Here is a 19,943-nt window from a genome sequence, read left to right as displayed (position 1 = left end):
AGACAACTTGTCAGAAAGTATTTCCATACTGGCATCTGTGTCTTCAGGACATCCAAGTAGCTTGTGTATCTTTCAACAGATCAAAAGGCAGAAAGAAAAATGTTCTTGGATCAACACCCAGAAAAATCTTAAACCAGATTTTCCTGGGATATTTCAGGCCAGTCAGTGCCTGTTGCTTTATACTGTGGCATCTTTCTTTTAACATATGGATTAAATGATGTGATGAATGAAAAGATTAAAAGTTCACAATTCCAGCAGCACTGGTTTCTAAACTGCTGTGTTATCTACTTAAAAACTTCCGTGGACTTCTATCATCCTCTCAGCTCTTTGGGGCCACTGCTTTGCTTACAGGGAAAGCAGAAGGCAATGATGCTTGTCAGGAATGTCGTAAGGGGGACCAGGCTTCGATTCCAGATAGGAATGGAACAAGATAGACATTCCGATTTGACTATTTTCTTGTTAACTATAAAAGCGTTTGAGTTTATAAGAAACATAAAATAACAGATATGTAAGTAAGAAATTAACTGGCTTTTTAATATTTTAGATGTCTACAGGTTGGTCAAGTTATAAATAAAGTTTCATTAGAACACAGCCACGCCCTCTCGCTTACATGTTGTCTGCAACTTTGGGCAACAGCAGGAGAACGGAGTAGTTACAGCAGAGTCTCTCTGGCCCACAAATCCTAAAATAATTACCATTTGGCCTTTGCAAAAAAAAAAAAAAAAAAAAGGGCCAACCCCGTCTATAGGTATTACAGCAGGGGAAAATAAGTTGAAATTACAGCAGGAAAGGTCTGGCCCATCTATGCCAACATCTCTGCCAGGAAAAGGGACAGACTATTAAAACTTTCCTACAGCTGAGAGGGCCTTGGACTCTTTGGCACACAACCAAACACAAACGCGGCTAATTTAAAGAACACCTGGATAGTTTAGGCTGGTGTAATAATCTAAAAGACGGAAAAGAATCTGCTTTTCCTGTGGGTCATTCACGCTTATGGCAAAAAATTAAAAATAAGATACAGGATATATTTTGCTTTGTACTTTTAAAATCGTCTAGTTTGCCAAATGCTTTTCGAGGTGACTGGCCAGCTGTTGCTCACCGAGAAGTAATGCTGGTCTTTGCAAAGTGCCAATTGAACCGAGTAGGAAGGGTGGTAATGGTGACTCACAAACGGGTTTCCCTAGACGCGCTGGAGTGGTCGCTTTAGCCGTGATGAGATATGAAGGGCAAGTGCTCCCCCTGCTGACCAGAGCGGCAATTTAGGTCTGAACTCAATATTCTTTTTCCTGATCAGGGCTCTCGGGTTGAACTGAAATCAATATCCATACAGCCTCCTGAGGGAGTAAAAGAATACCAAACCTTCACAGTTTACGCCCAAGGCACGGTAGCAACTTGAAATCTCAGTAATTTGTATGACAGGTACGGTAGCAAAGAACGACCACCAAAATGGAATCACCAGGTTTTCACTTCTCTCCCGTAAGACTCTCTTCCCCCTAAAAATAAAAATTAAACTGCAGCCCTTCTACAACAGCTCATTGACACAAATTACCTTAACAATGAGCAAAAGGACTTATTTCCTCATTTGAAATAGAATACTGACCAAGGGTTTTGTTCAAAATAAGTCGAACCAAGGACTTCCCTGGTGGTCCAGTGGTTAAGACTCTGCGCTCCCAATGCAGGGGGCCCGGGTTCCATCCTTGGTCAGGGAACTAGATCCCACGTGCGGCAACTAAAAGATCCCTCATGCCCGCAACTAAACATCCCGCATGCCGCAAAGACCGGGCGCAGCCTAATTAATTAATTAGTTAATTAAACAACAAGCAAAATAGGTCGAACCCTATGAAATTGCCGATATTCCAATTGTTTGACCCACAAACAGCCTGAATATAATGACTTCATTGACAATTGACAAAGATACACAGGACAGCCTGAAGGTATGGAGCTGGCAGGCTTCCCTTCTTGACTGGAGGCTGGGGATGCAGGACATAAACCCTCTGGCCTCACAATTTTCCCCAGGGCAGCCTCTGAATTCCTCTGACCAATGAAAGTAGAGGCTAGACTTTTTAAGTATTTTTGCACATTTAGGCAACTCTGCTCCACGTGATACATAAACATTTTTTAATTAGGTTTTTTTTTCTTTTTAATGCAAGCATCCTAATAAAGGAGCTTCAGGGAAAAGGAGATTTTTGACATCATGATCTCACATTGCCTCATTCTCTGTTTGCTAAGAGGTAAAGTAAAACCCCTATTGACTGTCACTGACTGCAGGGGGGGCCATGCTATGGAGACCAGGGGTGATCGAGGTTTGCAGAGATGCAGACAAGTGCCACAGACCAAGTATTACGAGGGCAGGGAGTTCTGATTTGAAGTGGGAGAATCTGGGAAGCTAAAACATTTTTAAAATCTGAATACTAAGCAAATTAACATGTAGACTTGTTAAGGCATCTGAGTTTTGCAATAAAATCCACGTGAATATGGATTTCATGACCACAATGTCCTAGATAATAAGCACTCCTGTGGGCTCCTTTTTCAGGAGTGTCAGTTACAAGAGTCACAAAACCGCAAGAGTTATAGGAAGACTTTGAAGTAAAATAACAATGAAAGTAGAAGGGTAGGACAGCAACTCTGTCACACAACAGTCTTAGAACTTAGCAGGACCTTGAAGGCAAATTCCAAGTAGACTTATTTGAAGGATCAAGTCAGGAGAAAGTAGGGGTGCCCATACCCTGAGCTGTTCCAATACTTTGATACATTCCTTAAAGTGTCCATGATGGCTTAAGGCAATGGTCCCCAGGTTAAAAACACAAAGAACCATGGCTTCTGAGTACTTGGATTTGAAGAAACTGTGGCCATATGCCATTCTCCAGGACAGGAACACTGAACACAGTAAAAGCCTGAATATATCCTTAGCCTATAACATCAAGCCCCCGGGGGATTCCAAGGTGCATCTGAAGGAAGGGAACCACTGGGTCAAAGGGTTTCTCTTGAGTCTAATTATAATTCAATATAAGCTTGGGGATTTTTAACTCCAAAAAGAGAAAAAATCCTACAGCTACACAGTATATTCACTGTAAGAGCAAAGCAGAAAGCCAGTCATCCAGCAGAGTGAGCAAGAGGTAAATAAATACGGTACTTCTTTCAAAGCCATAAAATGGGATCTTAAGTCATACAGAGTGAAGTAAGTCAGAAAGAGAAAAACAAATACAGTATGCTAACACATATATACGGAATCTAAGGAAAAAAAAAAAAAAAAAAAAAGGCCATAAAGAACCTAGTGGCAAGACGGGAATAAAGACACAGACCTACTAGAGAATGGACTTGAGGATATGGGGAGGGGGTGGGGTGAGATGTGACAGGGTAAGAGAGTGTCATGGACATATATACACTACCAAATGTAAAATAGATAGCTAGTGGGAAGCAGCCGCATAGCACAGGGAGATCAGCTCGGTGCTTTGTGACCACCTAGAGGGGTGGGATGGGGAGGGTGGGAGGGAGGGAGATGCAAGAGGGAAGAGAAATGGGAACATATTGTATATGTATAACTGATTCACTTTGTTATAAAGCAGAAGCTAACACACTATTGTAAGGCAATTATACTTCAATAAAGATGTTTAAAAAAAAAAAAAAATGGGATCTTAAGACTTAAGAGCCCAAATGATTCATTTTATCTGCCATGATATTATTTCCTGAACGATAAAGAAACTTGGTCACAGTAACACGGAGAATAAAACCCTGCGAATCTTGACTCCTCGTCCTGTGTTCTTTCCCAGGACGAATCTGACGTGAAATGATTCTTTCATGCTCATTTACCTACAGAAACATGCAATCAAGTTCCTTGTGTAGCGAAAGGAACATAGTAAAATACATTTTAATTGTCAGTAGACACCATAAAAACAGGAAGGATTTTTAAGAAAAATACAAAGAAATTTCTTCCTCTTTAAAACAGATAAATTGGACCCCTCATACTCATTCATTCACTTATTAACCATCAACCGTGTACTTGCTATGTTAGACACTGTATCCAGACCTCATCTAAGATCCCTTCATAGCCCTGTACTGAAGTTTGGGATATTTTAGCCCCTTCTTAAGATAGCCCATTTCATGGGACCCAATACTGGGTATTATTGTGCTGTGTTTCCTTATGTGGCTGTCAGTGTTACACACTTGTGGCTGTAGGTGTACCCTTGTATTTACAGCAGATATGAAGGAGATAATATTTCCGGATGAGCTTTCCAGAGTCACTGCACTTGATAGGCTTACTCATTCAACACATTTGTTGGCAAAGTCCTCAAACTTCAAGGTTCAGAAATTTGACTTTATCGGTCTGCTCAAGGTTGATAGGAGTTAAGGGAATGGAGTCATATAAACTCCATTAACAAGAGGTCCTGTAACCAAGCAGGACCCTACGGGGCCTTCCTGGGACAGATTCCCCCATGTCCTCCACCTACCTCTTGTTTGTAGAAAAATGTTAGCCTCCAAGGCCTTTCCCAAGTTCCAGAGAATAAATTTAACCAGAGAGTGAGAAAATACAGAAACAAAGGAAAGCAAGCAAGACAAAATAATACTTTAGCCATTAAAGTCAAGGACCTTTAGTTCCTCCTCAGGGGCTATAGATAATATTCTGAGCCATATCCTTGATCTGTTTTGCAGATACTGAAACCCTCACCGGGTGGAAGAAGTTAACTGCATGTTGACCACAAAAAACAGATCCCAGACCAGTTGGAACCAGAAGGTTGATGATGTTGATTCCTGTGTACCTCACCACCAACCAATCAGAAGAATGGCCATGAGCTGAACACTCACCCCACAACCCTCTCCCTCACCTTGTCTTTAAAAACCTTTCCCTGAAAGCCATCAGGGAACTCGGGTCTTTTGAGCACTAGCTGCCTAGACTCCTTGCTTGGCGCCTGCACTTTCCTTCACCACAACCCATGGTCAATAGATTGGCTTTACTGCCCATGGGCAAACGGACGCAAGTTTAGTTCGGTAACAATTCCTATGCATTTCCTTTTTTTTCTTCTTTTTTTAAAGAATTTTATTTATTTTTTTATACAGGAGGTTCTTATTACTTATCCATTTATACTATTAGTGTATATATAGCAATCCCAATCTCCAAATTCATCACACCACCACCACCACCCACCCACCACTTTCCCCCCTTGGTGTCCATATGTTTGCTGTCTACATCTGTGTCTCTATTTCTGCCCTGAAAACCGGTTCATCTGTACCATTTTTCTAGGTTCCACATAAATGCGTTAATATATGATATTTTTCTCTTTCTGACTTACTTCACTCTGTATGACAGTCTCTAGATCCATCCATGTCTCTACACCTGACCCAATTTCGTTCCTTTTTATGGCTGAGTAATATTCCATTGCATATACATACCACATCTTCTTTATCCATTCGTCTGTCGATGGGCATTTATGTTGCTTCCATGACCTGGCTATTGTAAATAGTGCTGCAATGAACATTGTGGTATGTGTCTCTTTTTTTTTTTTTTTTTTTTGATACCATGATCAACTTTTTAAAATAAATTTATTTATTTATTTATTTATTTTTGGCTGTTTTGGGTCTTTGTTTCTGTGCGAGGGCTTTCTCTAGTTGCGGCAAGTGAGGGCCACTCTTCATCGCGGTGCGCGGGCCTCTCACTATCGTGGCCTCTCTTGTTGCGGAGCACAGGCTCCAGACGCACAGGCTCAGTAGTTGTGGCTCACGGGCCCAGTTGCTCCATGGCATGTGGCATCTTCCCAGACCAGGGCTCAAACCCATGTCCCCTGCATTGGCAGGTGGATTCTCAACCACTGCACCACCAGGGAAGCCCCCAGGTCTCTTTTTGAATTATGGTTTTCTCAGGGTATATGCCCAGTAGTGGGATCGCTGGGGCATATGGTAATTCTACTTTTGGTTTTTTAAGGAACCTCCATACTGTTCTCCATAGTGGCTGTATCCATTTACATTCCCACCAACAGTGCAAGAGGGTTCCCTTTTCTCCACACCCTCTCCAGCATTTGTTGTTTGTACATTTTCTGATGATGCCCATTCTAACTTGTGTGAGGTGATACCTCATTATAGTTTTGATTTGCATTTCTCTAATAATTAGTGATGTAGAGCAGCTTTCCATGTGCTTCTTGGCCATCTGTATGTCTTCTTTGGAGAAATGTCTATTTAGATCTTCTGCCCATTTTTGGATTGGGTTGTTTGTTTTTTCAATATGGAGCTGCATGAGCTGTTTATATATATTGGAGATTAATCCTTTGTCCGTTGATTCATTTGCAAATGTTTTCTCCCATTTTGAGGGTTGTCGTTTCATCTTGTTTATGGTTTCCTTTGCTGTGCAAAAGCTTTGAAGTTTCATTAGGTCCCATTTGTTTATTTTTGTTTTTATTTCCATTACCCTAAGAGGTGGATCAAAAAAGATCTTGTTGTTATTTATGTCAAAGAGTATTCTTCCTATGTTTTCCTCTACGAATTTTATAGTGTCCAGTCTTACATTTAGGTCTCTAATCCATTTCGAGTTTATCTTTCTGTATGGTGTTAGGGAGTGTTCTAATTTCATTCTTTTACGTGTAGCTGTCCAGTTTTCCCAGCACCACTTATTGAAGAGGCTGTCTTTTCTCCATTGTATATCCTTGCCTCCTCTGTCATAGATTAGTTGACCATAGGTGCGTGGGTTTATCTCTGGGCTTTCTATCCTGTTCCATTAATCTATATTTCTGTTTTTGTGCCAGTACCATATTGTCTTGATTACTGTAGCTTTGTAGTATAGTCTGAATTCAGAGTCTGATTCCTCCAGCTCCGTTTTATTCCCTCAAGACCGCTTTGGCTATTCAGGTTCTTTTGTGTCTCCATACAAATTTTAAGATTTTTTGTTCTAGTTCTGTAAAAAATGCCATTGGTAATTTGATAGGGATTGCATTGAATCTGTAGATTGCTTTGGGTAGTACAGTTATTTTCACAATGTTGATTCTTCCAATCCAAGAATATGGAATACCTCTCCATCTGTTTGTATCATCTTTAATTTCTTTCATCAGTGTCTTATAGTTTTCTGCATACAGGTTTTCTGCCTCCTTAGGTAGGTTTATTCCTAGGTATTTTATTCTTTTTGTTGCAGTGGTAAATGGAAGTGTTACCTTAATTTCTCTTTCTGATTTTTCATCATTAGTGTATAGGAATGCAAGAGATTTCTGTGCATTAATTTTGTATCCTGCAACTTTACCAGATTCATTGATTATCTCTAGTAGTTTCCTGGTGGATCTTTAGGTTTCTCTATGTATACTATCATGTCATCTGCAAACAGTGACAGTTTTACTTCTTCTTTCCCAATTTGTATGCCTTTTATTTCTTTTTCTTCTCTGATTGCCATGGCTAGGACTTCCAAAACTATGTTGAATAATAGTGGCAAGAGTGGACATCCTTGTCTTGTTCCTGATCTTAGAGGAAATGCTTTCAGTTTTTCATCATTGAGTATGATGTTTGCTGTGGGTTTGTCATATGTGGCCTTTTATTATGTTGAGGTAGATTTCCTCTATGCCCATTTTCTGGAGAGTTTTTATCATAAATGGTGTTGAATTTTGTCAAAAGCTTTTTCTGCATCTATTGAGATGACATATGGTTTTTATTCCTTAATTTGTTAATTTGGTGTATCACATTGATTGTTTTGTGTGTATTGAAGAATCCTTGCATCTCTGGGATAAATCCCACTTGATCATGGTGTATGATCCTTTTAATGTGTTGTTGGATTCTGTTTGCTAGTATTTTGTTGAGGATTTTTGCATCTATATTCATCAGTGATATTGGTCTGTAATTTTCTTTTTTTGTAGTATCTTTGTCTGGTTTTGGTATCAGGGTGATGGTGGCCTCATAGAATGAGTTGGGGAGTGGTCCTTCCTCTGCAATTTTTTGGAAGAGTTTGAGAAGGATGGGTGTTAGCTCTTCTCTAAATGTTTGATAGAATTCACCTGTGAAGCCATCTGGTCCTGGACTGTTGTTTGTTGGAAGATTTTTAGTCACAGTTTCAATTGCATTACTTGTGATTGGTCTGTTCATATTTTCTATTTCTTCCTGGTTCAGTCTTGGAAGGTTATACCTTTCTAAGAATTTGTCCATTTCTTCCCCGTTGTCCATTTTATTGTCCATAGAGTTGCTTGTAGTAGTCTCTTAGGATGCTTTGTATTTCTGCCATGTCTGTTGTAACTTCTCCTTTTTCACTTCTAATTTTATTGATTTGAGTCCTCTCCCTCTTTTTCTTGATGAGTCTGGCTAATGATTTATCAATTTTGTTTATCTTCTCAAAGAACCAGCTTTTAGTTTTACTGATCTTTGCTATTGTTTTCTTTGTTTCTATTTCATTTATTTCTGCTCTGATCTTCATGATTTCTTTCCTTCTACTAACTTTGGGTTTTGTTTATTCTTCTTTCTCTAGTTCCTTTAGGTGTACGGTTAGACTATTTACTTGAGATTTTTCTTGTTTTTTGAGGTAGGCTTGTATTGCCAGAAACTTCCCTCTTAAAACTGCTTTTGCTGCATCCCATATGTTTTGGATCATCGTGTTTTCATTGTCATTTGTCTCTAGGTATTTTTAGATTTCCTCTTTGATTTCTTCAGTGATCTCTTGGTTATTTAGTAACGTACTGTTTAGCCTCAATGTGTTTGTGTTTTTTACGTTTTTTCCCTGTAATTGATATCTAGTCTCACAGCGTTGTGGTCAGAAAAGATGCTTGACATGATTTCAATTTTCTTAAATTTACTGAGGCTTGATTTGTGACCCAAGATGTGATCTATCCTGAAGAATGTTCCATGCACACTTGAGAAGAAAGTGTAATCTGATGTTTTTGGATGGAATGTCCTGTAAATATCATTTAAATCTATCTGCCATATTGTGTCATTTAAAGCTTGTGTTTCCTTATTAATTTTCTGTTTGGATATTTTCTGTTTGGATGATTTGTCCATTGCTGTAAGTGAGGTGTTATAAAGTCCCCCACTATTTTGTGTTACTGTCGATTTCCTCTTTTATAGCTGTTAGCAGTTGCCTTATGTATTGAGGTGCTCCTATGTTGGGTGCATATATATTTATAATTGTTTTATCTTCTTGGATTGATCCCTTGATCATTATGTAGTGTCCTTTCTTGTCTCTTGTAACATTCTTTATTTTAAAGTCTCTTTTATCTGATATGAGTATTGCTACTCCAGTTTCTTTTGATTTCCATTTGCATGGAATATCTTTTTGCATTCCCTCACTTTCAGTATGTATGTGTCCCTAGGTCTGAAGTGGGTCTCTTTTAGACGGCATATATATGGGTCTTGTTTTTGTATCCATTCAGTGAGGCTGTGCCTTTTTGGTTGGAGCATTTAATCCATTCACGTTTAAGGTGATTATCGATATGTATGCTCCTATTAACATTTTCTTAATTGTTATGGGTTTGTTTTTGTAGGTCCTTTTCTTCTCTCGTGTTTCCCACTTAGAGAAGTTCCTTTAGCATTTGTTGTAGAGCTGGTTTGGTGGCGTTGAATTCTCTTAGCTTTTGCTCGTCTGTAAAGCTTTTGATTTCTCCATCGAATCTGAACTTATTCATTTTCAGTGGAAGTGGTGTTGGTGTTGGTGCTTTTCCATTATCTGTTGCACCTTTGTCTCATGATCAATGTGCCAACAAACTAAACTAGATATCAGAAAATTGTTTGGTGATCATGGAATAAAGGCAAAGGCTGTGAATAGCCTTGAAAGGCATTTTTCTAGGGAGTGTGAAAGTTGCTCCTGTACCAAGTACCACTCTGTTGTGATGAGAATACCATCTCTGCCAGATGGCATCTGTTGCACAATATTCTATTGTGTGTTCCAGTCCCCACCTATTTTCCACTTTCTCCAGGTGCTTCCATGTACATCCACCTGCAAGCCGTAAGCTACCCTCTCTGCCTAGACTGTGAATCCTCAAGGGGAGAAGAGGCTTACTCATATTTGTACCTGGATGACACTAAGCTCTCGTAATTTCTAGTGACCAGAGGCGCAGATGGAAGGATAGATGGACTGGGTGGATGCATGAATGAAAAGAAATTCCAGGGGCTTCCCTGGTGGTGCAGTGGTTGAGAATCTGCCTGCCAATGCAGGGGACATGGGTTCAAGCCCTGGTCTGGGAAGATCCCACATGCCGCGGAGCAACTGGGCCCATGAGCCACAACTACTGAGCCTGCGCGTCTGGAGCCTGTGCTCCGCAACAAGAGAGGCCGCGATAGTGAGAGGCCCGTGCACCGCGATGAAGAGTGGCCCTCACTTGCCGCAACTAGAGAAAGCCCTAGCACAGAAATGAAGACCCAACACAGCCATAAATAAATAAATAAATAATTTTAAAAAAAAAAAAGAAATTCCAATTGCTCAGGCTCTGCCTGGGTTTCCAGAGTCTAAGCTCCTGACCCCGTTTAGGAGATGTTAAGGATCTCACTATGAATCATTACTAATTTGTTCTTTAGCTTTTATTTTAATTTCTTTGCATTCAAAACTGTGTGTGTCTCTGTGTGTTACCACTGATCCTGCTTTCCCCCTCTCAAATAATGATTATAAAGAAAAATATACATTTGAAAATGTAGTATATAATCTATTCTGTTAATTTAAAGTCAGTATTTACCAAGGGGGAGGTGGTTGGGGGGGGATGGAGTGGGAGGTTGGGGTTAGCAGATGTAAGCCATTATATACAGAATGGATAAACAACAAGGTCCTACTGTATAGGACAGGGAACTATAGTCAATATCCTATGATAAACCATAATGGAAAAGAATATTTTAAAAAAGAATGTATAACTGAATCACTTTGCTGTACAGCAGAAATTAACACAACATCGTAAATCAAATATAATTCAATAAAAAAAAGAATTGGGAAAAAAATAAAATCAGTATTTATAATGTGTAGTCTATAAATCTCTTTTTAACTATATAGGGGATCACTCTAGAAAGTTCAGTGCTTCCCATATTACACAGAGTAAAAGCCAGAGTCTTTGCAAGACAAAGCCGTCTGCACTGCATCGCCATTTACCTCTGACTTCCTTTCCTACCACTCTCCCTTCCATCCTTCAGCACCAGCTCTGGGTCACCCGCTGCTCCACCCAGTCTCACACCTCTGGACCTTTGCACTTGGAAGGTCCCTCACCCTATTCAACTATCACTTCCAGTGAAGCCAGTCCTAATTACTCTATACACAAATGCACTGTCCCCAACACCAACCCTAAATACAGGCCCCTTCATTTGTCTCCATAGCATGGATCATCCTCTGACATGCTCTCTTCACCTCTGGCCCCCTCCTCTGAATTTAATTTCCATGAGGGCAGAAACTTAGGGGGTTTTTTTTTTCTGTTTTTTTTTGATGGGGGGTGGGGTTTACTGCTGTATCCCCAGTGCCTACAACAAGGTCTGGCACACACTTAAAGTATTTATAAATATTGTGAATAAATGAATGAATGAATGAGTGAATGAATGAATGAATGTGTAGAACATCAAATATCCTACAAGACTCATACTAAACAATAGCAGTCCTTGGTCTCCCTACTCCTGAATCTTCCTCTCCAAAATCATTTAACGATTTCTGGTATTAACCTGTACATTTCTAAAGAACATGCTTGTATTGCTATTTCTTGATTATGCAACTTAAGATATTAAAGACCCAAATTCCTATTGTGGAAGATGATACAGGATTCTTATACAACCCGAGACCCCCAGTCCCCACTTCTTCACCTTCCTAGTAGAATTATATCACATTATCTTATAATTTACTTATATGGCTCTTGTCTATATCCCTCTAGATGCAATGATACAATTGGATGTATCAATACAATTGATTGATACAATACAATCCCTCTAGATACAATTCTAGCTAGAATGAAGCTCCATAGACAGAAATTTGTGTCTGTTTTGCTCGCTGAAGTATCCTTACAGCCTAAAACAATGTCACACTCGTAGTAGGCACTGAATAAATATTTGTGGAATAAATGAATTAATTCTCAGCTTTATAGTATGTGACTTGCCCACAAGTCATTCATTACTGCATTCTCAGGATGCACTGGCTGTCCCCCACGTCCCTTCAGGTTGCCTGGCTGGTTGTGCACTGCACTGGCATGTGGCCACCGCCAGGTAACATCTAATAACTCCCTTTCATCCAGTTGTACTTGGGAATCTCTCCTCTATATCCTGAACTTTTCATTAACACTTACACTGACTGATTTATAATTACTGACATTAATCAGCTTCTCCAACTAGGCTACAGCCTCCTTGGCATCATGGAGTGTCTTGGTCATCTCTGAGCCCCATTGTCTTTCACATCATCAGACTTATTGTAATAGATTCTCAAGAAGTTCTGAATGAAGGACACACAGCCCTGCTTGCCACTTTGAAGCAAGAGAGAAACAACTTCCTGTCCCAGGGGAGCCCTTATGACAAGACACTCTCGCTATTTACAGAAATAAAGTGAGGATCAACTGATTTTCCTCTCACAATACACTTCCCAGGGCTAACTAATGCCAGGTCATTTCATTCACTTCATTTTTCAACCATTTCGTTTTTTTCTATTCCTTTTTCTTGTTCAAGTCTCCGTCAAAAATAAAAATAAAATTTGGGCTTCCCTGGTGGTGCAGTGGTTAAGAATCCACCTGCCAATGCATGGGACACAGGTTCGAGCCCTGGTCCGGGAAGATCCCACATGCCGCAGAGCAACTAAGCCCGTGCGGCGCAGCTACTGAGCCTGCACTCTAGAACCCGCGAGCCACAACTACTGAAGCCCGCATGCCTACAGCCCATGCTCCACAACAAGAGAAACCACCACAATGAGAAGCCAGCACACTGCAACAAAGGGTAGCCCCTGCTCGCCACAACTAGAGAAAGCCCACGCACAGCAACAAAGGCCCAACACAGCCATAAATAAATACATAAATAAAAGTTTAAAAATAAAAATAAATTTCAACTAAAAGAGTTAAATCAGTCAGAGCATCACGGCTTCTTTCAAAGTTAGAATTGTTGCCTTTATGAAATGTCTGATTCAACATTAAGCTCTGTAGGCATGGCGGCGTTTGCAGATTTGGACCTGTGGGAGGGTTGCGACCTGAAGGTGCTGCACCGGCTCGTGGAGAATGCCCCTCACCTGGGCTATTCAGTTGTTGCCATCAATCATGTTGAATTTAGGGAAAAGAAACAGGAAACTGAAAAACCAGTAGCTGTTTCTGAACTCTTTACAACTTTGCCAATAGTACAGGGAAAATCAAAACCAATTAAGATTTTAACTAGACTGACAATTATTGTTTCAGATCCATCTCATTGCAAGGTTTTGAGAGCAACTTCTGCAAGAGTCCGGCTGTATGATATCGTTGCAGTTTTTTGAAGACAGAAAAACTTTTTCATATTGCTTGTACACATTTAGATGTGGATTTAGTCTGCATAACTGTAACAGAGAAGCTATAATTTTACTTCAAACGACCCCCTATTAAAGCGGCAATTGACTTGAGGTGTGGGCTTTGAACTTGTCTATAGCCCCGCTATCAAAGACTCCACAATGAGAAGGTACACAATTTCCAACGCCCTCAATTTGATGCAGGTCTGCAAAGGAAAGAATGTAATTATATCTAGTGCTGCTGAAAGGTCTTTAGAAATGAGAGGTCTATACGATGGGGCAAACTTAGGGTTGCTGTTTGGGCTGTCGGAAAGTGACACCAAGGCTGCAGTGTCCACCAACTGCCAAGCGTGCTTCTGTATGGAGGGAAAAACTAGAAAAACTGCTTTTGGAATTATTTCCACGGTGAAGAAATGTCAGACATCAGAAGTAGATGATGATTCTCTTCCAGCCTGCAAGAAAGCCAAGTGTGAGGGCTGAAACGAGTCCCTCTTCTTTGTCAACACTCCCTTCTGCCATTTGAGAATCCATCAGCCACAACAGAATTGGAACTTCCTTATGATTCACTATTTTCACTTGGAGCTAGATATCAGTAGTCTGTAAAAGCAGCCTTATATTTAAGCCATCAAAATAACAAAACCTGAGAGATTAAGATGGTGAAGTAGAAGGATGTGCTCTCACTCCCTCTTGCGAGAGCACCGAAATCACAACTAACTGCTGAGTAGTCATTGACAGAAAGACACTGGAACTCACCAAGGAGGATACCCCACATCCAGAGACAAAGGAGAAGCCACGATGAGATGGTAGGAGGGGCGCAATCACAATAGAATCAAATCTCATAACTGCTGGGTGGGTGACTCACAAACTGGAGAAGACTTATACCACAGAAGTCTACCCACTGGAGTGAAGGTTCTGAGCCCCACGTCAGGCTTCCTAACCCAGGGGTCCAGCAATGGGAGGAGGAATTCCTAGAGAATCAGACTTTGAAGGCTAGTGGGATTTGATTGCAGGACTTCGACAGGACTGGGGGAAACAGAGACTCCACTCTTGGAGGGCACACACAAAGTAGTGTGTGCGTCGGGACCCAGCGGAAGGAGCAGTGACCCCACAGGACTGAACCAGGCCTACCTGCTGGTGTTGGAGAGTCTCCCGCAGAGGCGGGGGGTGGCTGTGTCTCACCAAGAGGACAAGGACACTGGCAGCAGAAGATCTGGGAAGTACTCCTTGGCGTGAGCCCTCCCAGAGTCTGCCATTAGCCCCACCAAAGAGCCCTGGTAGGCTCCAGTGTTGGGTCACCTCAGGTCAAACAACCAACAGGGAGGGAACCCAGCCCCACCCATCAGCAGACAAGCAGATTAAAGTTTTACTGAGCTCTGCCTACCAGAGCAACACCCAGCTCTACCCACCACCAGTCCCTCCCATCAGGAAACTTGCACAAGCCTCTTAGATAGCCTCATCCACCAGAGGGCAGACAGCAGAAGCAAGAAGAACTACAATCCTGCAGCCTGTGGAACAAAAACCACATTCACAGAAAGATAGACAAGATGAAAAGGCAGAGGGCTATGTACCAGATGAAGGAACAAGATAAAACTCCCAAAAAACAACTAAAGTGCAGATAGGTAACCTTCCAGAAAAAGAATTCAGAATAATGATAGTGAAGATGATCCAGGACCTCGGAAAAAGAATGGAGGCAAAGATAGAGAAGATGCAAGAAATGTTTAATGAAGACCTAGAAGAATTAAAGAACAAACAAACAGAGATGAACAATACAAAACTGAAATGAAAAATACACTAGAAGGAATCAATAGCAGAATAACTGAGGCAGAAGAACGGATAAGTGACCTGGAAGACAGAATGGTGGAATTCACTGCTGCAGAACAGAATAAAGAAAAAAGAATGAAAAGAAATGAAGACAGCCTAAGAGACCTCTGGGACAACATTAAACACAACAACATTTGCATTATAGGGGTCCCAGAAGGAGAAGAGAGAGAGAAAGGGCCCGAGAAAATATTTGAAGAGATTATAGTCGAAAACATTCCTATCATGGGAAAGGAAATAGCCACCCAAATCCAGGAAGCACAGAGTCCCATACAGGATAAACCCAAGGAGAAACATGCCGAGACACACAGTAATCAAATTGACAAAAATTAAAGACAAAAATTATTGAAAGCAACAAGGGGAAAATGACAAATAATATACAAGGGAACTCCCATAAGGTTAACAGCTGATTTCTCAGCAGAAACTCTACAAGCCAGAAGGGAGTGGCATGACATATTTAAAGTGATGAAAGGGAAGAATGTACAACCAAGATTACTCTACCCGGCAAGGATCTCATTCAGATTCAATGGAGAATTCAAAAGCTTTACAGACAAGCAAAAGCTAAGAGAATTCAGCACCACCAAACCCACTCTACAACAAATGCTAAAGGAACTTCTCTAAGTGGGAAACACAAGAGAAGAAAAGGACCTACAAAAACAAACCCATAACAATTAAGAGTATGGTAATAGGAATATACATATTGATAACTACCTTAAATGGGAATGGATTAAATGCTCCAACCAAAAGACAAAGGCTCACTGAATGGATACAAAAACAAGACACATATATATGCTTTCTACAAGACACCACTTCAGACCTAGGGACACATACAGACTGAAAGTGAGGGGATGGAAAAAGATATCTCATGCAAATGGAAATCAAAAGAAAGCTGGAGTAGCAATACTCATATCAGATAAAATAGACTTTAAAATAAAGAATGTTACAAGAGGCAAGGAAGGACACTACATAATGATCAAGGGATCAATCCAAGAGGAAGATATAACAATTATAAATATAAATGCACCCAACATAGGAGCACCTCAATACATAAGGCAACTGCTAACAGCTATAGAAGAGGAAATCGACAGTAACACAATAATAGTGGGGGACTTTAACACCTCACTTGCACCAATGGACAGGTCATCCAGAGAGAAAATTAATAAGGAAACACAAGCTTTAAATGACACAATATGGCAGATACATTTAATTGATATTTATAGGACATTCCATCCAAAAACAGCAGATTACACTTTCTTCTCAAGTGCACACAGAACCTTCTCCAGGATAGATCATATCTTGGGTCACAAATCAAGCCTCGGTAAATTTAAGAAAATTGAAATCATATTAAGCATGTTTTCCGACCACAACACTATGAGATTAGAAATGAATTACAGGGAAAAACCGTAAAAAACACAAACACATGGAGCCTAAACAATACATTACTAAATAACCAAGAGATCACTGAAGAAACCAAAGAGAGAATCAAAAAATACCTAGAGACAAATGACAATGAAAACACGATGATCCAAAACCTATGGGATGCAGCAAAAGCAGTTTTAAGAGGGAAGTTTATAGCAATACAACCTACCTAAAGAAACATGAAAAATCTCAAATAAACAGTCTAACCTTACACCTATAGGAACTAGAGAAAGTAGAACAAACAAAATCCAGTTAGTAGAAGGAAAGAAATCATAAAGATCAGAGCAGAAATAAATGAAATAGAAACAAAGAAAACAATAGCAAAGATCAGTAAAACTAAAAGCTGGTTCTTTGAGAAGATAAACAAAATTGATAAACCATTAGCCAGACTCATCAAGAAAAAGAGGGAGAGGACTCAAATCAATAAAATTAGAAGTGAAAAAGGAGAAGTTACAACAGACATGGCAGAAATACAAAGCATCCTAAGAGACTATTACAAGCAACTCTATGCCAATAAAATGGACAATGGGGAAGAAATGGACAAATTCTTAGAAAGGTATAACCTTCCAAGACTGAACCAGGAAGAAATAGAAAATATGAACAGACCAATCACAAGTAATGCAATTGAAACTGTGACTAAAAATCTTCCAACAAACAACAGTCCAGGACCAGATGGCTTCACAGGTGAATTCTATCAAACATTTAGAGAAGAGCTAACACCCATCCTTCTCAAACTCTTCCAAAAAATTGTTGAGGAAAGAACACTCCCAAAGTCATTCTATGAGGCTACCATCACCCTGATACCAATACCAGACAAAGATACTGCAACAAAAGGAAACGACAGACCAATATCACTGATGAATATAGATGCAAAAATCCTCAACAAAATACTAGGAAACAGAATCCAACAATGCATTAAAAGGATCATACACCATGATCAAGTGGGATTTATCCCAGGGATGCAAGGATTCTTCGATATACACAAATCAATCCGTGTGATACACCATATTAACAACTTGAAGAATAAAAACCATATGATCATCTCAATAGATGCAGAAAAAGCTTTTGACAAAATTCAACACCCATTTATGATAAAAACTCTCCAGAAAGTGGACATAGAGGGATCCTAACTCAACATAATAAAGGCCATATACAACAAACCCACAGCAAACATCATTCTCAATGGTGAGAAACTGAAAGCATTTCCTCTAAGATCAGGAAGAAGACCAGGATGTCCACTCTTGCCACTATTATTCAGCATAGTTTTGGAAGTTCTAGCCACAGCAATCAGAGAAGAAAAGCAAATAAAAGGGATACAATTGGAAAAGAAGAAGTAAAACTGTCACTGTTTGCAGATGACATGATACTATACATAGATAATCCTAGAGATGCCACCAGAAAGCTACTAGAGCTAATCAATGAATCCGGTAAAGTTGCAGGATACAAAATTAATGCACAGAAATCTCTTGCATTCCTAAAAAATAATGATGAAAAATCATAAAGAGAAATTAAGGTAACACTCCCATTTACCATTGCAACAAAAAGAACAAAATATCTAGGAATAAACCTACCTAAGGAGGCAGAAGACCTGTATGCAGAAAACTATAAGACACTGATGAAAGAAATTAAAGATGATACAAACAGATGGAGAGATATTCCATGTTCTTGGATTGGAAGAATCAACATTGTGAAAATGACTATACTACCCAAAGCAATCTACAAATTCAGTGCAATCCCTATCACATTACCAATGGCATTTTTTACAGAACTAGAACAAAATATCTTGAAATTTGTATGGAGACACTAAAGAGTCCGAATAGCCAAAGCAATCTTGAGAAAGAAAAACAGAGCTGGAGGAATCAGGCTCCCTGACTTCAGACTATACTACAAAGCTACAGTAATCAAGACAGTATGGTACTGGCACAAAAACAGAAATATAGATCAATGGAACAGGATAGAAAGCCCAGAGATAAACCCATGCACATATGGTCACCTTATCTTTGATAAAGGAGGCAAGAATATACAATGGAGAAAAGACAGCCTCTTCAATAAGTGGTGCTGGGAAAACTGGACAGCTACACGTACAAGAATGAAATTAGAACACTCCTTAACACCATACACAAAAATAAACTCAAAATGGATTAAAGACCTAAATGTAAGGTCAGGCACTATCAAACTCTTAGAGGAAAACATAGGCAGAACACTCTATGACATAAATCACAGCAAGATCCTTTTTGACCCACCTCCTAAAGAAATGGAAATAAAAACAAAGATAAACAAATGGGACCTAATGAAACTTAAAAGCTTTTGCACAGCAAAGGAAACCATAAACAAGAGGAAAAGACAACCCTGAGAATGGGAGAAAATATTTGCAGATGAAGCAACTGACAAAGGATTAATCTCCAAAATTTACAAGCAGCTCATGCAGCTCAATATCAAAAAAACAAACAACCCAATCCAAAAATGGGCAGAAGACCTAAATAGACATTTCTCCAAGGAAGATAGACAGATTGCCAACAAACACATGAAAGGATGCTCAACATCACTAATCATTAGAGAAATGCAAATCAAAGCTATAATGAGGTATCACCTCAGACTGGTCAGAATGGCCATTATCAAAAAATCTACAAACAATAAATCCTGGAGAGGGTGTGGAGAAAAGGGAACCCTCTTGCACTGTTGGTGGGAATGTAGATTGATACAGCCACTATGGAGAACAGTATGGCGGCTCCTTAAAAACTACAAATAGAACTACCATATGACCCAGCAATCCCACTACTGGGCATATACCCAGAGAGAACCATAATTTAAAAAGAGACTTGTACCACAATGTTCATTGCAGCACTATTTACAATAGCCAGGAAATGGAAGCAACCTAAGTGTCCATCGACAGGTGAATGGGTAAAGAAGATGTGGCACATATATACAATGGAATATTACTCAGCCATAAAAGGAAACGAAATTGAGTTATTTGTAGTGAGGTGAGGTGGATGGACCTATAGACTGTCATACAGAGTGAAGTAAGTCAGAAAGAGAAAAACAAATACCGTATGCTAACACATATATATGGAATCTTAAAAAAAAAAAAAAAAAGGTTCTGAAGAACCTAGGAGTAGGACAGGAATAAAGACGCAGACATAGAGAATGGACTTGAGGACATGGGGAGGGTGAAGGGTAAGCTGGGATGAAGTGAGAGAGTGGCATGGACATATATACACTACCAAATGTAAAATAGATAGCTAGTGGGAAGCAGCCACATAGCACAGGGAGATCAGCTCGGTGCTTTGTGACCACCTAGAGGGCTGGGATAGGGAGGGTGGGAGGGAGACGCAAGAGGGAGGAG

At 39.9% G+C, this 19,943-nt stretch overlaps 1 long non-coding RNA gene and 1 pseudogene across 3 annotated transcripts in view; one reads left to right on the top strand and one right to left on the bottom strand.

Annotated features, from left to right (window-relative positions):
• Positions 1-19,943, bottom strand: part of LOC132355058 (uncharacterized) — a 249,465-nt gene that overhangs the window by 103,029 nt on the left and 126,493 nt on the right. The gene's annotated exons all lie outside the window — the stretch shown is intronic.
• LOC132355705 (ribonuclease P protein subunit p30-like) lies at positions 13,037-13,843 on the top strand (annotated as a pseudogene).

Source organism: Balaenoptera ricei, chromosome 20 (assembly GCF_028023285.1).
Source record: "Balaenoptera ricei isolate mBalRic1 chromosome 20, mBalRic1.hap2, whole genome shotgun sequence".
NCBI classification, from domain to species: domain Eukaryota; kingdom Metazoa; phylum Chordata; class Mammalia; order Artiodactyla; family Balaenopteridae; genus Balaenoptera; species Balaenoptera ricei.
Note: the sequence above shows the minus strand (reverse complement) of the source record. Positions and strands in the feature narration are given on the sequence as shown.